The sequence below is a fragment of the Dermacentor andersoni genome, unplaced genomic scaffold, assembly GCF_023375885.2.
Source record: "Dermacentor andersoni unplaced genomic scaffold, qqDerAnde1_hic_scaffold ctg00000077.1, whole genome shotgun sequence".
In the NCBI taxonomy this organism is placed as follows: domain Eukaryota; kingdom Metazoa; phylum Arthropoda; class Arachnida; order Ixodida; family Ixodidae; genus Dermacentor; species Dermacentor andersoni.
This window is the reverse complement of record NW_027314789.1, coordinates 287,817-309,738: the sequence shown is the minus strand read 5'-3', so window position 1 is coordinate 309,738 and position 21,922 is coordinate 287,817.

Sequence of the window (21,922 nt, the reverse complement as noted above, 5' to 3'; positions counted from 1 at the left end):
CTACCAAAACATGCATGTGCATGCTTAAAACGCGTTTTCGCACGAATCCGTGCGCGGGTGCTAAAAAGAGCAGCATCGGCATGCTTAGCACGTTGTTTGGTAGAAATCCACGTGCGCGTTCTGCGAAAAGCACCATTTGCATGCACATATTGTGGTTTTGCAGAAAACTTCAATCTCGTCTACCAAAAGATGCATGTGCATGCTTAAAACGCGTTTTCGCACGAATCCGTGCGCGGGTGCTAAAAAGAGCAGCATCGGCATGCTTAGCACGTTGTTTGGTAGAAATCCACGTGCCGCGTTCTGCGAAAAGCACCATTTGCATGCACATATTGTGGTTTTGCAGAAAACTTCAATCTCGTCTACCAAAAGATGCATGTGCATGCTTAAAACGCGCTTTCGCACGAATCCGTGCGCGGGTGCTAAAAAGAGCAGCATCGGCATGCTTAGCACACGTTGTTTGGTAGAAATCCACGTGCGCGTTCTGCGAAAAGCACCATTTGCATGCACATCTTGTGGTTTTGCAGAAAACTTCAATCTCGTCTACCAAAAGATGCATGTGCATGCTTAAAACGCGTTTTCGCACGAATCCGTGCGCGGGTGCTAAAAAGAGCAGCATCGGCATGCTTAGCACGTTGTTTGGTAGAAATCCACGTGCGCGTTCTGCGAAAAGCACCATTTGCATGCACATCTTGTGGTTTTGCAGAAAACTTCAATCTCGTCTACCAAAAGATGCATGTGCATGCTTAAAACGCGTTTTCGCACGAATCGTGCGCGGGTGCTAAAAAGAGCAGCATCGGCATGCTTAGCACGTTGTTTGGTAGAAATCCACGTGCGCGTTCTGCGAAAAGCACCATTTGCATGCACATCTTGTGGTTTTGCAGAAAACTTCAATCTCGTCTACCAAAAGATGCATGTGCATGCTTAAAACGCGTTTTCGCACGAATCCGTGCGCGGGTGCTAAAAAGAGCAGCATCGGCATGCTTAGCACGTTGTTTTGGTAGAACTCCACGTGCGCGTTGTGCGAAAAGCACCATTTGCATGCACATCTTGCGGTTTTGCAGAAAACTTCAATCTCGTCTACCAAAAGATGCATGTGCATGCTTAAAACGCGTTTTCGCACGAATCCGTGCGCGGGTGCTAAAAAGAGCAGCATCGGCATGCTTAGCACGTCGTTTGGTAGAAATCCACGTGCGCGTTCTGCGAAAAGCACCATTTGCATGCACATATTGTGGTTTTGCAGAAAACTTCAATCTCGTCTACCAAAAGATGCATGTGCATGCTTAAAACGCGTTTTCGCACGAATCCGTGCGCGGGTGCTAAAAAGAGCAGCATCGGCATGCTTAGCACGTTGTTTGGTAGAAATCCACGTGCGCGTTCTGCCAAAAGCACCATTTGCATGCACATCTTGTGGTTTTGCAGAAAACTTCAATCTCGTCTACCAAAAGATGCATGTGCATGCTTAAAACGCGTTTTCGCACGAATCCGTGCGCGGGTGCTAAAAAGAGCAGCATCGGCATGCTTAGCACGTTGTTTGGTAGAAATCCACGTGCGCGTTCTGCGAAAAGCACCATTTGCATGCACATCTTGTGGTTTCGCAGAAAACTTCAATCTCGTCTACCAAAAGATGCATGTGCATGCTTAAAACGCGTTTTCGCACGAATCCGTGCGCGGGTGCTAAAAAGAGCAGCATCGGCAATGCTTAGCACGTTGTTTGGTAGAAATCCAAGTGCGCGTTCTGCGAAAAGCACCATTTGCATGCACATCTGTGGTTTTGCAGGAAAACTTCAATCTCGTCTACCAAAAGATGCATGTGCATGCTTAAAACGCGTTTTCGCACAAATCCGTGCGCGGGTGCTAAAAAGAGCAGCATCGGCATGCTTAGCACGTTGTTTGGTAGAAATCCACGTGGGCGTTCTGCGAAAAGCACCATTTGCATGCACATCTTGTGGTTTTGCAGAAAACTTCAATCTCGTCTACCAAAACATGCATGTGCATGCTTAAAACGCGTTTTCGCACGAATCCGTGCGCGGGTGCTAAAAAGAGCAGCATCGGCATGCTTAGCACGTTGTTTGGTAGAAATCCACGTGCGCGTTCTGCGAAAAGCACCATTTGCATGCACATATTGTGGTTTTGCAGAAAACTTCAATCTCGTCTACCAAAAGATGCATGTGCATGCTTAAAACGCGTTTTCGCACGAATCCGTGCGCGGGTGCTAAAAAGAGCAGCATCGGCATGCTTAGCACGTTGTTTGGTAGAAATCCACGTGCGCGTTCTGCGAAAGCACCATTTGCATGCACATATTGTGGTTTTGCAGAAAACTTCAATCTCGTCTACCAAAAGATGCATGTGCATGCTTAAAACGCGCTTTCGCACGAATCCGTGCGCGGGTGCTAAAAAGAGCAGCATCGGCATGCTTAGCACGTTGTTTGGTAGAAATCCACGTGCGCGTTCTGCGAAAAGCACCATTTGCATGCACATCTTGTGGTTTTGCAGAAAACTTCAATCTCGTCTACCAAAAGATGCATGTGCATGCTTAAAACGCGTTTTCGCACGAATCCGTGCGCGGGTGCTAAAAAGAGCAGCATCGGCATGCTTAGCACGTTGTTTGGTAGAAATCCACGTGCGCGTTCTGCGAAAAGCACCATTTGCATGCACATCTTGTGGTTTTGCAGAAAACTTCAATCTCGTCTACCAAAAGATGCATGTGCATGCTTAAAACGCGTTTTCGCACGAATCCGTGCGCGGGTGCTAAAAGAGCAGCATCGGCATGCTTAGCACGTTGTTTGGTAGAACTCTACGTGCGCGTTGTGCGAAAAGCACCATTTGCATGCACATCTTGCGGTTTTGCAGAAAACTTCAATCTCGTCTACCAAAAGATGCATGTGCATGCTTAAAACGCGTTTTCGCACGAATCCGTGCGCGGGTGCTAAAAAGAGCAGCATCGGCATGCTTAGCACGTCGTTTGGTAGAAATCCACGTACGCGTTCTGCCAAGAGCACCATTTGCATGCACATCTTGTGGTTTTGCAGAAAACTTCAATCTCGTCTACCAAAAGATGCATGTGCATGCTTAAAACGCGTTTTCGCACAAATCCGTGCGCGGGGTGCTAAAAAGAGCAGCATCGGCATGCTTAGCACGTCGTTTGGTAGAAATCCACGTGCGCGTTCTGCCAAGAGCACCATTTGCATGCACATCTTGTGGTTTTGCAGAAAACTTCATCCGCGTCTACCAAAAGATGCATGTGCATGCTTAAAACGCGTTTTCGCACGAATCCGTGCGCGGGTGCTAAAAAGAGCAGCATCGGCATGCTTAGCACGTCGTTTGGTAGAAATCCACGTGCGCGTTCTGCCAAAAGCACCATTTGCATGCACATCTTGTGGTATTGCAGAAAACTTCAATCTCGTCTACCAAAAGATGCATGTGCATGCTTAAAACGCGTTTTCGAACGAATCCGTGCGCGGGTGCTAAAAAGAGCAGCATCGGCATGCTTAGCACGTTGTTTGGTAGAAATCCACGTGCGCGTTCTGCGAAAAGCACCATTTGCATGCACATCTTGTGGTTTTGCAGAAAACTTCAATCTCGTCTACCAAAAGATGCATGTGCATGCTTAAAACGCGTTTTCGCACGAATCCGTGCGCGGGTGCTAAAAAGAGCAGCATCGGCATGCTTAGCACGTTGGTAGAAATCCACGTGCGCGTTCTGCGAAAAGCACCATTTGCATGCACATCTTGTGGTTTTGCAGAAAACTTCAATCTCGTCTACCAAAAGATGCATGTGCATGCTTAAAACGCGCTTTCGCACGAATCCGTGCACGGGTGCTAAAAAGAGCAGCATCGGCATGCTTAGCACGTTGTTTGGTAGAAATCCACGTGCGCGTTCTGCGAAAAGCACCATTTGCATGCACATCTTGTGGTTTTGCAGAAAACTTCAATCTCGTCTACCAAAAGATGCATGTGCATGCTTAAAACGCGTTTTCGCACAAATCCGTGCGCGGGTGCTAAAAAGAGCAGCATCGGCATGCTTAGCACGTTGTTTGGTAGAAATCCACGTGGGCGTTCTGCGAAAAGCACCATTTGCATGCACATCTTGTGGTTTTTGCAGAAAACTTCAATCTCGTCTACCAAAACATGCATGTGGCATGCTTAAAACGCGTTTTCGCACGAATCCGTGCGCGGGTGCTAAAAAGAGCAGCATCGGCATGCTTAGCACGTTGTTTGGTAGAAATCCACGTGCGCGTTCTGCGAAAAGCACCATTTGCATGCACATATTGTGGTTTTGCAGAAAACTTCAATCTCGTCTACCAAAAGATGCATGTGCATGCTTAAAACGCGTTTTCGCACGAATCCGTGCGCGGGTGCTAAAAAGAGCAGCATCGGCATGCTTAGCACGTTGTTTGGTAGAAATCCACGTGCGCGTTCTGCGAAAAGCACCATTTGCATGCACATATTGTGGTTTTGCAGAAAACTTCAATCTCGTCTACCAAAAGATGCATGTGCATGCTTAAAACGCGCTTTCGCACGAATCCGTGCGCGGGTGCTAAAAAGAGCAGCATCGGCATGCTTAGCACGTTGTTTGGGTAGAAATCCACGTGCGCGTTCTGCGAAAAAGCACCATTTGCATGCACATCTTGTGGTTTTGCAGAAAACTTCAATCTCGTCTACCAAAAGATGCATGTGCATGCTTAAAACGCGTTTTCGCACGAATCCGTGCGCGGGTGCTAAAAAGAGCAGCATCGGCATGCTTAGCACGTTGTTTGGTAGAAATCCACGTGCGCGTTCTGCGAAAAGCACCATTTGCATGCACATCTTGTGGTTTTGCAGAAAACTTCAATCTCGTCTACCAAAAGATGCATGTGCATGCTTAAAACGCGTTTTCGCACGAATCCGTGCGCGGGTGCTAAAAAGAGCAGCATCGGCATGCTTAGCACGTTGTTTGGTAGAACTCTACGTGCGCGTTGTGCGAAAAGCACCATTTGCATGCACATCTTGCGGTTTTGCAGAAAACTTCAATCTCGTCTACCAAAAGATGCATGTGCATGCTTAAAACGCGTTTTCGCACGAATCCGTGCGCGGGTGCTAAAAAGAGCAGCATCGGCATGCTTAGCACGTCGTTGGTAGAAATCCACGTACGCGTTCTGCCAAGAGCACCATTTGCATGCACATCTTGTGGTTTTGCAGAAAACTTCAATCTCGTCTACCAAAAGATGCATGTGCATGCTTAAAACGCGTTTTTCGCACAAATCCGTGCGCGGGTGCTAAAAAGAGCAGCATCGGCATGCTTAGCACGTCGTTTGGTAGAAATCCACGTGCGCGTTCTGCCAAGAGCACCATTTGCATGCACATCTTGTGGTTTTGCAGAAAACTTCATCCGCGTCTACCAAAAGATGCATGTGCATGCTTAAAACGCGTTTTCGCACGAATCCGTGCGCGGGTGCTAAAAAGTGCAGCATCGGCATGCTTAGCACGTCGTTTGGTAGAAATCCACGTGCGCGTTCTGCCAAAAGCACCATTTGCATGCACATCTTGTGGTATTGCAGAAAACTTCAATCTCGTCTACCAAAAGATGCATGTGCATGCTTAAAACGCGTTTTCGAACGAATCCGTGCGCGGGTGCTAAAAAGAGCAGCATCGGCATGCTTAGCACGTTGTTTGGTAGAAATCCACGTGCGCGTTCTGCGAAAAGCACCATTTGCATCGCACATCTTGTGGTTTTGCAGAAAACTTCAATCTCGTCTACCAAAAGATGCATGTGCATGCTTAAAACGCGTTTTCGCACGAATCCGTGCGCGGGTGCTAAAAAGAGCAGCATCGGCTATGCTTAGCACGTTGGTAGAAATCCACGTGCGCGTTCTGCGAAAAGCACCATTTGCATGCACATCTTGTGGTTTTGCAGAAAACTTCAATCTCGTCTACCAAAAGATGCATGTGCATGCTTAAAACGCGCTTTCGCACGAATCCGTGCACGGGTGCTAAAAAGAGCAGCATCGGCATGCTTAGCACGTTGTTTGGTAGAAATCCACGTGCGCGTTCTGCGAAAAGCACCATTTGCATGCACATCTTGTGGTTTTGCAGAAAACTTCAATCTCGTCTACCAAAAGATGCATGTGCATGCTTAAAACGCGTTTTCGCACGAATCCGTGCGCGGGTGCTAAAAAGAGCAGCATCGGCATGCTTAGCACGTTGTTTGGTAGAAATCCACGTGCGCGTTCTGCGAAAAGCACCATTTGCATGCACATCTTGTGGTTTTGCAGAAAACTTCAATCTCGTCTACCAAAAGATGCATGTGCATGCTTAAAACGCGTTTTCGCACGAATCCATGCGCGGGTGCTAAAAAGAGCAGCATCGGCATGCTTAGCACGTTGTTTGGTAGAACTCCACGTGCGCGTTGTGCGAAAAGCACCATTTGCATGCACATCTTGCGGTTTTGCAGAAAACTTCAATCTCGTCTACCAAAAGATGCATGTGCATGCTTAAAACGCGTTTTCGCACGAATCCGTGCGCGGTGCTAAAAAGAGCAGCATCGGCATGCTTAGCACGTCGTTTGGTAGAAATCCACGTGCGCGTTCTGCGAAAAGCACCATTTGCATGCACATATTGTGGTTTTGCAGAAAACTTCAATCTCGTCTACCAAAAGATGCATGTGCATGCTTAAAACGCGTTTTCGCACGAATCCGTGCGCGGGGTGCTAAAAAGAGCAGCATCGGTATGCTTAGCACGTTGTTTGGTAGAAATCCACGTGCGCGTTCTGCCAAAAGCACCATTTGCATGCACATCTTGTGGTTTTGCAGAAAACTTCAATCTCGTCTACCAAAAGATGCATGTGCATGCTTAAAACGCGTTTTCCGCACGAATCCGTGCGCGGGTGCTAAAAAGAGCAGCATCGGCATGCTTAGCACGTTGTTTGGTAGAAATCCACGTGCGCGTTCTGCGAAAAAGCACCATTTGCATGCACATCTTGTGGTTTCGCAGAAAACTTCAATCTCGTCTACCAAAAGATGCATGTGCATGCTTAAAACGCGTTTTCGCACGAATCCGTGCGCGGGTGCTAAAAAGAGCAGCATCGGCATGCTTAGCACGTTGTTTGGTAGAAATCCAAGTGCGCGTTCTGCGAAAAGCACCATTTGCATGCACATCTTGTGGTTTTGCAGAAAACTTCAATCTCGTCTACCAAAAGATGCATGTGCATGCTTAAAGCGCGTTTTCGCACAAATCCGTGCGCGGGTGCTAAAAAGAGCAGCATCGGCATGCTTAGCACGTTGTTTGGTAGAAATCCACGTGGGCGTTCTGCGAAAAGCACCATTTGCATGCACATCTTGTGGTTTTGCAGAAAACTTCAATCTCGTCTACCAAAAGATGCATGTACATGCTTAAAACGCGTTTTCGCACGAATCCGTGCGCGGGTGCTAAAAAGAGCAGCATCGGCATGCTTAGCACGTTGTTTGGTAGAAATCCACGTGCGCGTTCTGCGAAAAGCACCATTTGCATGCACATATTGTGGTTTTGCAGAAAACTTCAATCTCGTCTACCAAAAGATGCATGTGCATGCTTAAAACGCGTTTTCGCACGAATCCGTGCGCGGGTGCTAAAAAGAGCAGCATCGGCATGCTTAGCACGTTGTTTGGTAGAAATCCACGTGCGCGTTCTGCGAAAAGCACCATTTGCATGCACATCTTGTGGTTTCGCAGAAAACTTCAATCTCGTCTACCAAAAGATGCATGTGCATGCTTAAAACGCGTTTTCGCACGAATCCGTGCGCGGGTGCTAAAAAGAGCAGCATCGGCATGCTTAGCACGTTGTTTGGTAGAAATCCAAGTGCGCGTTCTGCGAAAAGCACCATTTGCATGCACATCTTGTGGTTTTGCAGAAAACTTCAATCTCGTCTACCAAAAGATGCATGTGCATGCTTAAAACGCGTTTTCGCACAAATCCGTGCGCGGGTGCTAAAAAGAGCAGCATCGGCATGCTTAGCACGTTGTTTGGTAGAAATCCACGTGGGCGTTCTGCGAAAAGCACCATTTGCATGCACATCTTGTGGTTTTGCAGAAAACTTCAATCTCGTCTACCAAAACATGCATGTGCATGCTTAAAACGCGTTTTCGCACGAATCCGTGCGCGGGTGCTAAAAAGAGCAGCATCGGCATGCTTAGCACGTTGTTTGGTAGAAATCCACGTGCGCGTTCTGCGAAAAGCACCATTTGCATGCACATATTGTGGTTTTGCAGAAAACTTCAATCTCGTCTACCAAAAGATGCATGTGCATGCTTAAAACGCGTTTTCGCACGAATCCGTGCGCGGGTGCTAAAAAGAGCAGCATCGGCATGCTTAGCACGTTGTTTGGTAGAAATCCACGTGCGCGTTCTGCGAAAAGCACCATTTGCATGCACATATTGTGGTTTTGCAGAAAACTTCAATCTCGTCTACCAAAAGATGCATGTGCATGCTTAAAACGCGCTTTCGCACGAATCCGTGCGCGGGTGCTAAAAAGAGCAGCATCGGCATGCTTAGCACGTTGTTTGGTAGAAATCCACGTGCGCGTTCTGCGAAAAGCACCATTTGCATGCACATCTTGTGGTTTTGCAGAAAACTTCAATCTCGTCTACCAAAAGATGCATGTGCATGCTTAAAACGCGTTTTCGCACGAATCCGTGCGCGGGTGCTAAAAAGAGCAGCATCGGCATGCTTAGCACGTTGTTTGGTAGAAATCCACGTGCGCGTTCTGCGAAAAGCACCATTTGCATGCACATCTTGTGGTTTTGCAGAAAACTTCAATCTCGTCTACCAAAAGATGCATGTGCATGCTTAAAACGCGTTTTCGCACGAATCCGTGCGCGGGTGCTAAAAAGAGCAGCATCGGCATGCTTAGCACGTTGTTTGGTAGAACTCTACGTGCGCGTTGTGCGAAAAGCACCATTTGCATGCACATCTTGCGGTTTTGCAGAAAACTTCAATCTCGTCTACCAAAAGATGCATGTGCATGCTTAAAACGCGTTTTCGCACGAATCCGTGCGCGGGTGCTAAAAAGAGCAGCATCGGCATGCTTAGCACGTCGTTTGGTAGAAATCCACGTACGCGTTCTGCCAAGAGCACCATTTGCATGCACATCTTGTGGTTTTGCAGAAAACTTCAATCTCGTCTACCAAAAGATGCATGTGCATGCTTAAAACGCGTTTTCGCACAAATCCGTGCGCGGGTGCTAAAAAGAGCAGCATCGGCATGCTTAGCACGTCGTTTGGTAGAAATCCACGTGCGCGTTCTGCCAAGAGCACCATTTGCATGCACATCTTGTGGTTTTGCAGAAAACTTCATCCGCGTCTACCAAAAGATGCATGTGCATGCTTAAAACGCGTTTTCGCACGAATCCGTGCGCGGGTGCTAAAAAGAGCAGCATCGGCATGCTTAGCACGTCGTTTGGTAGAAATCCACGTGCGCGTTCTGCCAAAAGCACCATTTGCATGCACATCTTGTGGTATTGCAGAAAACTTCAATCTCGTCTACCAAAAGATGCATGTGCATGCTTATAACGCGTTTTCGAACGAATCCGTGCGCGGGTGCTAAAAAGAGCAGCATCGGCATGCTTAGCACGTTGTTTGGTAGAAATCCACGTGCGCGTTCTGCGAAAAGCACCATTTGCATGCACATCTTGTGGTTTTGCAGAAAACTTCAATCTCGTCTACCAAAAGATGCATGTGCATGCTTAAAACGCGTTTTCGCACGAATCCGTGCGCGGGTGCTAAAAAGAGCAGCATCGGCATGCTTAGCACGTTGGTAGAAATCCACGTGCGCGTTCTGCGAAAAGCACCATTTGCATGCACATCTTGTGGTTTTGCAGAAAACTTCAATCTCGTCTACCAAAAGATGCATGTGCATGCTTAAAACGCGCTTTCGCACGAATCCGTGCGCGGGTGCTAAAAAGAGCAGCATCGGCATGCTTAGCACGTTGTTTGGTAGAAATCCACGTGCGCGTTCTGCGAAAAGCACCATTTGCATGCACATCTTGTGGTTTTGCAGAAAACTTCAATCTCGTCTACCAAAAGATGCATGTGCATGCTTAAAACGCGTTTTCGCACGAATCCGTGCGCGGGTGCTAAAAAGAGCAGCATCGGCATGCTTAGCACGTTGTTTGGTAGAAATCCACGTGCGCGTTCTGCGAAAAGCACCATTTGCATGCACATCTTGTGGTTTTGCAGAAAACTTCAATCTCGTCTACCAAAAGATGCATGTGCATGCTTAAAACGCGTTTTCGCACGAATCCGTGCGCGGGTGCTAAAAAGAGCAGCATCGGCATGCTTAGCACGTTGTTTGGTAGAACTCCACGTGCGCGTTGTGCGAAAAGCACCATTTGCATGCACATCTTGCGGTTTTGCAGAAAACTTCAATCTCGTCTACCAAAAGATGCATGTGCATGCTTAAAACGCGTTTTCGCACGAATCCGTGCGCGGGTGCTAAAAAGAGCAGCATCGGCATGCTTAGCACGTCGTTTGGTAGAAATCCACGTGCGCGTTCTGCGAAAAGCACCATTTGCATGCACATATTGTGGTTTTGCAGAAAACTTCAATCTCGTCTACCAAAAGATGCATGTGCATGCTTAAAACGCGTTTTCGCACGAATCCGTGCGCGGGTGCTAAAAAGAGCAGCATCGGCATGCTTAGCACGTTGTTTGGTAGAAATCCACGTGCGCGTTCTGCCAAAAGCACCATTTGCATGCACATCTTGTGGTTTTGCAGAAAACTTCAATCTCGTCTACCAAAAGATGCATGTGCATGCTTAAAACGCGTTTTCGCACGAATCCGTGCGCGGGTGCTAAAAAGAGCAGCATCGGCATGCTTAGCACGTTGTTTGGTAGAAATCCACGTGCGCGTTCTGCGAAAAGCACCATTTGCATGCACATCTTGTGGTTTCGCAGAAAACTTCAATCTCGTCTACCAAAAGATGCATGTGCATGCTTAAAACGCGTTTTCGCACGAATCCGTGCGCGGGTGCTAAAAAGAGCAGCATCGGCATGCTTAGCACGTTGTTTGGTAGAAATCCAAGTGCGCGTTCTGCGAAAAGCACCATTTGCATGCACATCTTGTGGTTTTGCAGAAAACTTCAATCTCGTCTACCAAAAGATGCATGTGCATGCTTAAAACGCGTTTTCGCACGAATCCGTGCGCGGGTGCTAAAAAGAGCAGCATCGGCATGCTTAGCACGTTGTTTGGTAGAAATCCACGTGCGCGTTCTGCGAAAAGCACCATTTGCATGCACATCTTGTGGTTTTGCAGAAAACTTCAATCTCGTCTACCAAAAGATGCATGTGCATGCCTAAAACGCGTTTTCGCACGAATCCGTGCGCGGGTGCTAAAAAGAGCAGCATCGGCATGCTTAGCACGTTGTTTGGTAGAACTCTACGTGCGCGTTGTGCGAAAAGCACCATTTGCATGCACATCTTGCGGTTTTGCAGAAAACTTCAATCTCGTCTACCAAAAGATGCATGTGCATGCTTAAAACGCGTTTTCGCACGAATCCGTGCGCGGGTGCTAAAAAGAGCAGCATCGGCATGCTTAGCACGTCGTTTGGTAGAAATCCACGTACGCGTTCTGCCAAGAGCACCATTTGCATGCACATCTTGTGGTTTTGCAGAAAACTTCAATCTCGTCTACCAAAAGATGCATGTGCATGCTTAAAACGCGTTTTCGCACAAATCCGTGCGCGGGTGCTAAAAAGAGCAGCATCGGCATGCTTAGCACGTCGTTTGGTAGAAATCCACGTGCGCGTTCTGCCAAGAGCACCATTTGCATGCACATCTTGTGGTTTTGCAGAAAACTTCATCCGCGTCTACCAAAAGATGCATGTGCATGCTTAAAACGCGTTTTCGCACGAATCCGTGCGCGGGTGCTAAAAAGAGCAGCATCGGCATGCTTAGCACGTCGTTTGGTAGAAATCCACGTGCGCGTTCTGCCAAAAGCACCATTTGCATGCACATCTTGTGGTATTGCAGAAAACTTCAATCTCGTCTACCAAAAGATGCATGTGCATGCTTAAAACGCGTTTTCGAACGAATCCGTGCGCGGGTGCTAAAAAGAGCAGCATCGGCATGCTTAGCACGTTGTTTGGTAGAAATCCACGTGCGCGTTCTGCGAAAAGCACCATTTGCATGCACATCTTGTGGTTTTGCAGAAAACTTCAATCTCGTCTACCAAAAGATGCATGTGCATGCTTAAAACGCGTTTTCGCACGAATCCGTGCGCGGGTGCTAAAAAGAGCAGCATCGGCATGCTTAGCACGTTGGTAGAAATCCACGTGCGCGTTCTGCGAAAAGCACCATTTGCATGCACATCTTGTGGTTTTGCAGAAAACTTCAATCTCGTCTACCAAAAGATGCATGTGCATGCTTAAAACGCGCTTTCGCACGAATCCGTGCGCGGGTGCTAAAAAGAGCAGCATCGGCATGCTTAGCACGTTGTTTGGTAGAAATCCACGTGCGCGTTCTGCGAAAAGCACCATTTGCATGCACATCTTGTGGTTTTGCAGAAAACTTCAATCTCGTCTACCAAAAGATGCATGTGCATGCTTAAAACGCGTTTTCGCACGAATCCGTGCGCGGGTGCTAAAAAGAGCAGCATCGGCATGCTTAGCACGTTGTTTGGTAGAAATCCACGTGCGCGTTCTGCGAAAAGCACCATTTGCATGCACATCTTGTGGTTTTGCAGAAAACTTCAATCTCGTCTACCAAAAGATGCATGTGCATGCTTAAAACGCGTTTTCGCACGAATCCGTGCGCGGGTGCTAAAAAGAGCAGCATCGGCATGCTTAGCACGTTGTTTGGTAGAACTCCACGTGCGCGTTGTGCGAAAAGCACCATTTGCATGCACATCTTGCGGTTTTGCAGAAAACTTCAATCTCGTCTACCAAAAGATGCATGTGCATGCTTAAAACGCGTTTTCGCACGAATCCGTGCGCGGGTGCTAAAAAGAGCAGCATCGGCATGCTTAGCACGTCGTTTGGTAGAAATCCACGTGCGCGTTCTGCGAAAAGCACCATTTGCATGCACATATTGTGGTTTTGCAGAAAACTTCAATCTCGTCTACCAAAAGATGCATGTGCATGCTTAAAACGCGTTTTCGCACGAATCCGTGCGCGGGTGCTAAAAAGAGCAGCATCGGCATGCTTAGCACGTTGTTTGGTAGAAATCCACGTGCGCGTTCTGCCAAAAGCACCATTTGCATGCACATCTTGTGGTTTTGCAGAAAACTTCAATCTCGTCTACCAAAAGATGCATGTGCATGCTTAAAACGCGTTTTCGCACGAATCCGTGCGCGGGTGCTAAAAAGAGCAGCATCGGCATGCTTAGCACGTTGTTTGGTAGAAATCCACGTGCGCGTTCTGCGAAAAGCACCATTTGCATGCACATCTTGTGGTTTCGCAGAAAACTTCAATCTCGTCTACCAAAAGATGCATGTGCATGCTTAAAACGCGTTTTCGCACGAATCCGTGCGCGGGTGCTAAAAAGAGCAGCATCGGCATGCTTAGCACGTTGTTTGGTAGAAATCCAAGTGCGCGTTCTGCGAAAAGCACCATTTGCATGCACATCTTGTGGTTTTGCAGAAAACTTCAATCTCGTCTACCAAAAGATGCATGTGCATGCTTAAAACGCGTTTTCGCACGAATCCGTGCGCGGGTGCTAAAAAGAGCAGCATCGGCATGCTTAGCACGTTGTTTGGTAGAAATCCACGTGCGCGTTCTGCGAAAAGCACCATTTGCATGCACATCTTGTGGTTTTGCAGAAAACTTCAATCTCGTCTACCAAAAGATGCATGTGCATGCCTAAAACGCGTTTTCGCACGAATCCGTGCGCGGGTGCTAAAAAGAGCAGCATCGGCATGCTTAGCACGTTGTTTGGTAGAACTCTACGTGCGCGTTGTGCGAAAAGCACCATTTGCATGCACATCTTGCGGTTTTGCAGAAAACTTCAATCTCGTCTACCAAAAGATGCATGTGCATGCTTAAAACGCGTTTTCGCACGAATCCGTGCGCGGGTGCTAAAAAGAGCAGCATCGGCATGCTTAGCACGTCGTTTGGTAGAAATCCACGTACGCGTTCTGCCAAGAGCACCATTTGCATGCACATCTTGTGGTTTTGCAGAAAACTTCAATCTCGTCTACCAAAAGATGCATGTGCATGCTTAAAACGCGTTTTCGCACAAATCCGTGCGCGGGTGCTAAAAAGAGCAGCATCGGCATGCTTAGCACGTCGTTTGGTAGAAATCCACGTGCGCGTTCTGCCAAGAGCACCATTTGCATGCACATCTTGTGGTTTTGCAGAAAACTTCATCCGCGTCTACCAAAAGATGCATGTGCATGCTTAAAACGCGTTTTCGCACGAATCCGTGCGCGGGTGCTAAAAAGAGCAGCATCGGCATGCTTAGCACGTCGTTTGGTAGAAATCCACGTGCGCGTTCTGCCAAAAGCACCATTTGCATGCACATCTTGTGGTATTGCAGAAAACTTCAATCTCGTCTACCAAAAGATGCATGTGCATGCTTAAAACGCGTTTTCGAACGAATCCGTGCGCGGGTGCTAAAAAGAGCAGCATCGGCATGCTTAGCACGTTGTTTGGTAGAAATCCACGTGCGCGTTCTGCGAAAAGCACCATTTGCATGCACATCTTGTGGTTTTGCAGAAAACTTCAATCTCGTCTACCAAAAGATGCATGTGCATGCTTAAAACGCGTTTTCGCACGAATCCGTGCGCGGGTGCTAAAAAGAGCAGCATCGGCATGCTTAGCACGTTGGTAGAAATCCACGTGCGCGTTCTGCGAAAAGCACCATTTGCATGCACATCTTGTGGTTTTGCAGAAAACTTCAATCTCGTCTACCAAAAGATGCATGTGCATGCTTAAAACGCGCTTTCGCACGAATCCGTGCGCGGGTGCTAAAAAGAGCAGCATCGGCATGCTTAGCACGTTGTTTGGTAGAAATCCACGTGCGCGTTCTGCGAAAAGCACCATTTGCATGCACATCTTGTGGTTTTGCAGAAAACTTCAATCTCGTCTACCAAAAGATGCATGTGCATGCTTAAAACGCGTTTTCGCACGAATCCGTGCGCGGGTGCTAAAAAGAGCAGCATCGGCATGCTTAGCACGTTGTTTGGTAGAAATCCACGTGCGCGTTCTGCGAAAAGCACCATTTGCATGCACATCTTGTGGTTTTGCAGAAAACTTCAATCTCGTCTACCAAAAGATGCATGTGCATGCTTAAAACGCGTTTTCGCACAAATCCGTGCGCGGGTGCTAAAAAGAGCAGCATCGGCATGCTTAGCACGTCGTTTGGTAGAAATCCACGTGCGCGTTCTGCCAAGAGCACCATTTGCATGCACATCTTGTGGTTTTGCAGAAAACTTCATCCGCGTCTACCAAAAGATGCATGTGCATGCTTAAAACGCGTTTTCGCACGAATCCGTGCGCGGGTGCTAAAAAGAGCAGCATCGGCATGCTTAGCACGTCGTTTGGTAGAAATCCACGTGCGCGTTCTGCCAAAAGCACCATTTGCATGCACATCTTGTGGTATTGCAGAAAACTTCAATCTCGTCTACCAAAAGATGCATGTGCATGCTTAAAACGCGTTTTCGAACGAATCCGTGCGCGGGTGCTAAAAAGAGCAGCATCGGCATGCTTAGCACGTTGTTTGGTAGAAATCCACGTGCGCGTTCTGCGAAAAGCACCATTTGCATGCACATCTTGTGGTTTTGCAGAAAACTTCAATCTCGTCTACCAAAAGATGCATGTGCATGCTTAAAACGCGTTTTCGCACGAATCCGTGCGCGGGTGCTAAAAAGAGCAGCATCGGCATGCTTAGCACGTTGGTAGAAATCCACGTGCGCGTTCTGCGAAAAGCACCATTTGCATGCACATCTTGTGGTTTTGCAGAAAACTTCAATCTCGTCTACCAAAAGATGCATGTGCATGCTTAAAACGCGCTTTCGCACGAATCCGTGCGCGGGTGCTAAAAAGAGCAGCATCGGCATGCTTAGCACGTTGTTTGGTAGAAATCCACGTGCGCGTTCTGCGAAAAGCACCATTTGCATGCACATCTTGTGGTTTTGCAGAAAACTTCAATCTCGTCTACCAAAAGATGCATGTGCATGCTTAAAACGCGTTTTCGCACGAATCCGTGCGCGGGTGCTAAAAAGAGCAGCATCGGCATGCTTAGCACGTTGTTTGGTAGAAATCCACGTGCGCGTTCTGCGAAAAGCACCATTTGCATGCACATCTTGTGGTTTTGCAGAAAACTTCAATCTCGTCTACCAAAAGATGCATGTGCATGCTTAAAACGCGTTTTCGCACGAATCCGTGCGCGGGTGCTAAAAAGAGCAGCATCGGCATGCTTAGCACGTTGTTTGGTAGAACTCCACGTGCGCGTTGTGCGAAAAGCACCATTTGCATGCACATCTTGCGGTTTTGCAGAAAACTTCAATCTCGTCTACCAAAAGATGCATGTGCATGCTTAAAACGCGTTTTCGCACGAATCCGTGCGCGGGTGCTAAAAAGAGCAGCATCGGCATGCTTAGCACGTCGTTTGGTAGAAATCCACGTGCGCGTTCTGCGAAAAGCACCATTTGCATGCACATATTGTGGTTTTGCAGAAAACTTCAATCTCGTCTACCAAAAGATGCATGTGCATGCTTAAAACGCGTTTTCGCACGAATCCGTGCGCGGGTGCTAAAAAGAGCAGCATCGGCATGCTTAGCACGTTGTTTGGTAGAAATCCACGTGCGCGTTCTGCCAAAAGCACCATTTGCATGCACATCTTGTGGTTTTGCAGAAAACTTCAATCTCGTCTACCAAAAGATGCATGTGCATGCTTAAAACGCGTTTTCGCACGAATCCGTGCGCGGGTGCTAAAAAGAGCAGCATCGGCATGCTTAGCACGTTGTTTGGTAGAAATCCACGTGCGCGTTCTGCGAAAAGCACCATTTGCATGCACATCTTGTGGTTTCGCAGAAAACTTCAATCTCGTCTACCAAAAGATGCATGTGCATGCTTAAAACGCGTTTTCGCACGAATCCGTGCGCGGGTGCTAAAAAGAGCAGCATCGGCATGCTTAGCACGTTGTTTGGTAGAAATCCAAGTGCGCGTTCTGCGAAAAGCACCATTTGCATGCACATCTTGTGGTTTTGCAGAAAACTTCAATCTCGTCTACCAAAAGATGCATGTGCATGCTTAAAACGCGTTTTCGCACAAATCCGTGCGCGGGTGCTAAAAAGAGCAGCATCGGCATGCTTAGCACGTTGTTTGGTAGAAATCCACGTGGGCGTTCTGCGAAAAGCACCATTTGCATGCACATCTTGTGGTTTTGCAGAAAACTTCAATCTCGTCTACCAAAAGATGCATGTACATGCTTAAAACGCGTTTTCGCACGAATCCGTGCGCGGGTGCTAAAAAGAGCAGCATCGGCATGCTTAGCACGTTGTTTGGTAGAAATCCACGTGCGCGTTCTGCGAAAAGCACCATTTGCATGCACATATTGTGGTTTTGCAGAAAACTTCAATCTCGTCTACCAAAAGATGCATGTGCATGCTTAAAACGCGTTTTCGCACGAATCCGTGCGCGGGTGCTAAAAAGAGCAGCATCGGCATGCTTAGCACGTTGTTTGGTAGAAATCCACGTGCGCGTTCTGCGAAAAGCACCATTTGCATGCACATATTGTGGTTTTGCAGAAAACTTCAATCTCGTCTACCAAAAGATGCATGTGCATGCTTAAAACGCGCTTTCGCACGAATCCGTGCGCGGGTGCTAAAAAGAGCAGCATCGGCATGCTTAGCACGTTGTTTGGTAGAAATCCACGTGCGCGTTCTGAGAAAAGCACCATTTGCATGCACATCTTGTGGTTTTGCAGAAAACTTCAATCTCGTCTACCAAAAGATGCATGTGCATGCTTAAAACGCGTTTTCGCACGAATCCGTGCGCGGGTGCTAAAAAGAGCAGCATCGGCATGCTTAGCACGTTGTTTGGTAGAAATCCACGTGCGCGTTCTGCGAAAAGCACCATTTGCATGCACATCTTGTGGTTTTGCAGAAAACTTCAATCTCGTCTACCAAAAGATGCATGTGCATGCTTAAAACGCGTTTTCGCACGAATCCGTGCGCGGGTGCTAAAAAGAGCAGCATCGGCATGCTTAGCACGTTGTTTGGTAGAACTCCACGTGCGCGTTGTGCGAAAAGCACCATTTGCATGCACATCTTGCGCTTTTGCAGAAAACTTCAATCTCGTCTACCAAAAGATGCATGTGCATGCTTAAAACGCGTTTTCGCACGAATCCGTGCGCGGGTGCTAAAAAGAGCAGCATCGGCATGCTTAGCACGTCGTTTGGTAGAAATCCACGTACGCGTTCTGCCAAGAGCACCATTTGCATGCACATCTTGTGGTTTTGCAGAAAACTTCAATCTCGTCTACCAAAAGATGCATGTGCATGCTTAAAACGCGTTTTCGCACAAATCCGTGCGCGGGTGCTAAAAAGAGCAGCATCGGCATGCTTAGCACGTCGTTTGGTAGAAATCCACGTGCGCGTTCTGCCAAGAGCACCATTTGCATGCACATCTTGTGGTTTTGCAGAAAACTTCATCCGCGTCTACCAAAAGATGCATGTGCATGCTTAAAACGCGTTTTCGCACGAATCCGTGCGCGGGTGCTAAAAAGAGCAGCATCGGCATGCTTAGCACGTCGTTTGGTAGAAATCCACGTGCGCGTTCTGCCAAAAGCACCATTTGCATGCACATCTTGTGGTATTGCAGAAAACTTCAATCTCGTCTACCAAAAGATGCATGTGCATGCTTAAAACGCGTTTTCGAACGAATCCGTGCGCGGGTGCTAAAAAGAGCAGCATCGGCATGCTTAGCACGTTGTTTGGTAGAAATCCACGTGCGCGTTCTGCGAAAAGCACCATTTGCATGCACATCTTGTGGTTTTGCAGAAAACTTCAATCTCGTCTACCAAAAGATGCATGTGCATGCTTAAAACGCGTTTTCGCACGAATCCGTGCGCGGGTGCTAAAAAGAGCAGCATCGGCATGCTTAGCACGTTGGTAGAAATCCACGTGCGCGTTCTGCGAAAAGCACCATTTGCATGCACATCTTGTGGTTTTGCAGAAAACTTCAATCTCCTCTACCAAAAGATGCATGTGCATGCTTAAAACGCGTTTTCGCACGAATCCGTGCGCGGGTGCTAAAAAGAGCAGCATCGGCATGCTTAGCACGTTGTTTGGTAGAAATCCACGTGCGCGTTCTGCGAAAAGCACCATTTGCATGCACATCTTGTGGTTTTGCAGAAAACTTCAATCTCGTCTACCAAAAGATGCATGTGCATGCTTAAAACGCGTTTTCGCACAAATACGTGCGCGGGTGCTAAAAAGAGCAGCATCGGCATGCTTAGCACGTTGTTTGGTAGAAATCCACGTGGGCGTTCTGCGAAAAGCACCATTTGCAAGCACATCTTGTGGTTTTGCAGAAAACTTCAATCTCGTCTACCAAAAGATGCATGTGCATGTTTAAAACGCGTTTTCGCACGAATCCGTGCGCGGGTGCTAAAAAGAGCAGCATCGGCATGCTTAGCACGTTGTTTGGTAGAACTCCACGTGCGCGTTGTGCGAAAAGCACCATTTGCATGCACATCTTGCGGTTTTGCAGAAAACTTCAATCTCGTCTACCAAAAGATGCATGTGCATGCTTAAAACGCGTTTTCGCACGAATCCGTGCGCGGGTGCTAAAAAGAGCAGCATCGGCATGCTTAGCACGTCGTTTGGTAGAAATCCACGTACGCGTTCTGCCAAGAGCACCATTTGCATGCACATCTTGTGGTTTTGCAGAAAACTTCAATCTCGTCTACCAAAAGATGCATGTGCATGCTTAAAACGCGTTTTCGCACAAATCCGTGCGCGGGTGCTAAAAAGAGCAGCATCGGCATGCTTAGCACGTCGTTTGGTAGAAATCCACGTGCGCGTTCTGCCAAGAGCACCATTTGCATGCACATCTTGTGGTTTTGCAGAAAACTTCATCCGCGTCTACCAAAAGATGCATGTGCATGCTTAAAACGCGTTTTCGCACGAATCCGTGCGCGGGTGCTAAAAAGAGCAGCATCGGCATGCTTAGCACGTCGTTTGGTAGAAATCCACGTGCGCGTTCTGCCAAAAGCACCATTTGCATGCACATCTTGTGGTATTGCAGAAAACTTCAATCTCGTCTACCAAAAGATGCATGTGCATGCTTAAAACGCGTTTTCGCACGAATCCGTGCGCGCGTGCTAAAAAGAGCAGCATCGGCATGCTTAGCACGTTGTTTGGTAGAAATCCACGTGCGCGTTCTGCGAAAAGCACCATTTGCATGCACATCTTGTGGTTTTGCAGAAAACTTCAATCTCGTCTACCAAAAGATGCATGTGCATGCTTAAAACGCGTTTTCGCACGAATCCGTGCGCGGGTGCTAAAAAGAGCAGCATCGGCATGCTTAGCACTCTGTTTGGTAGAAATCCACGTGCGCGTTCTGCGAAAAGCACCATTTGCATGCACATCTTGTGGTTTTGCAGAAAACTTCAATCTCGTCTACCAAAAGATGCATGTGCATGCTTAAAACGCGTTTTCGCACAAATCCGTGCGCGGGTGCTAAAAAGAGCAGCATCGGCATGCTTAGCACGTTGTTTGGTAGAAATCCACGTGGGCGTTCTGCGAAAAGCACCATTTGCATGCACTTCTTGTGGTTTTGCAGAAAACTTCTATCTCGTCTACCAAAAGATGCATGTGCATGCTTAAAACGCGTTTTCGCACGAATCCGTGCGCGGGTGCTAAAAAGAGCAGCATCGGCATGCTTAGCACGTTGTTTGGTAGAAATCCACGTGCGCGTTCTGCGAAAAGCACCATTTGCATGCACATATTGTGGTTTTGCAGAAAACTTCAATCTCGTCTACCAAAAGATGCATGTGCATGCTTAAAACGCGTTTTCGCACGAATCCGTGCGCGGGTGCTAAAAAGAGCAGCATCGGCATGCTTAGCACGTTGTTTGGTAGAAATCCACGTGCGCGTTCTGCGAAAAGCACCATTTGCATGCACATCTTGTGGTTTTGCAGAAAACTTCAATCTCGTCTACCAAAAGATGCATGTGCATGCTTAAAACGCGCTTTCGCACGAATCCGTGCGCGGGTGCTAAAAAGAGCAGCATCGGCATGCTTAGCACGTTGTTTGGTAGAAATCCACGTGCGCGTTCTGCGAAAAGCACCATTTGCATGCACATCTTGTGGTTTTGCAGAAAACTTCAATCTCGTCTACCAAAAGATGCATGTGCATGCTTAAAACGCGTTTTCGCACGAATCCGTGCGCGGGTGCTAAAAAGAGCAGCATCGGCATGCTTAGCACGTTGTTTGGTAGAAATCCACGTGCGCGTTCTGCGAAAAGCACCATTTGCATGCACATCTTGTGGTTTTGCAGAAAACTTCAATCTCGTCTACCAAAAGATGCATGTGCATGCTTAAAACGCGTTTTCGCACGAATCCGTGCGCGGGTGCTAAAAAGAGCAGCATCGGCATGCTTAGCACGTTGTTTGGTAGAACTCCACGTGCGCGTTGTGCGAAAAGCACCATTTGCATGCACATCTTGCGGTTTTGCAGAAAACTTCAATCTCGTCTACCAAAAGATGCATGTGCATGCTTAAAACGCGTTTTCGCACGAATCCGTGCGCGGGTGCTAAAAAGAGCAGCATCGGCATGCTTAGCACGTCGTTTGGTAGAAATCCACGTGCGCGTTCTGCGAAAAGCACCATTTGCATGCACATATTGTGGTTTTGCAGAAAACTTCAATCTCGTCTACCAAAAGATGCATGTGCATGCTTAAAACGCGTTTTCGCACGAATCCGTGCGCGGGTGCTAAAAAGAGCAGCATCGGCATGCTTAGCACGTTGTTTGGT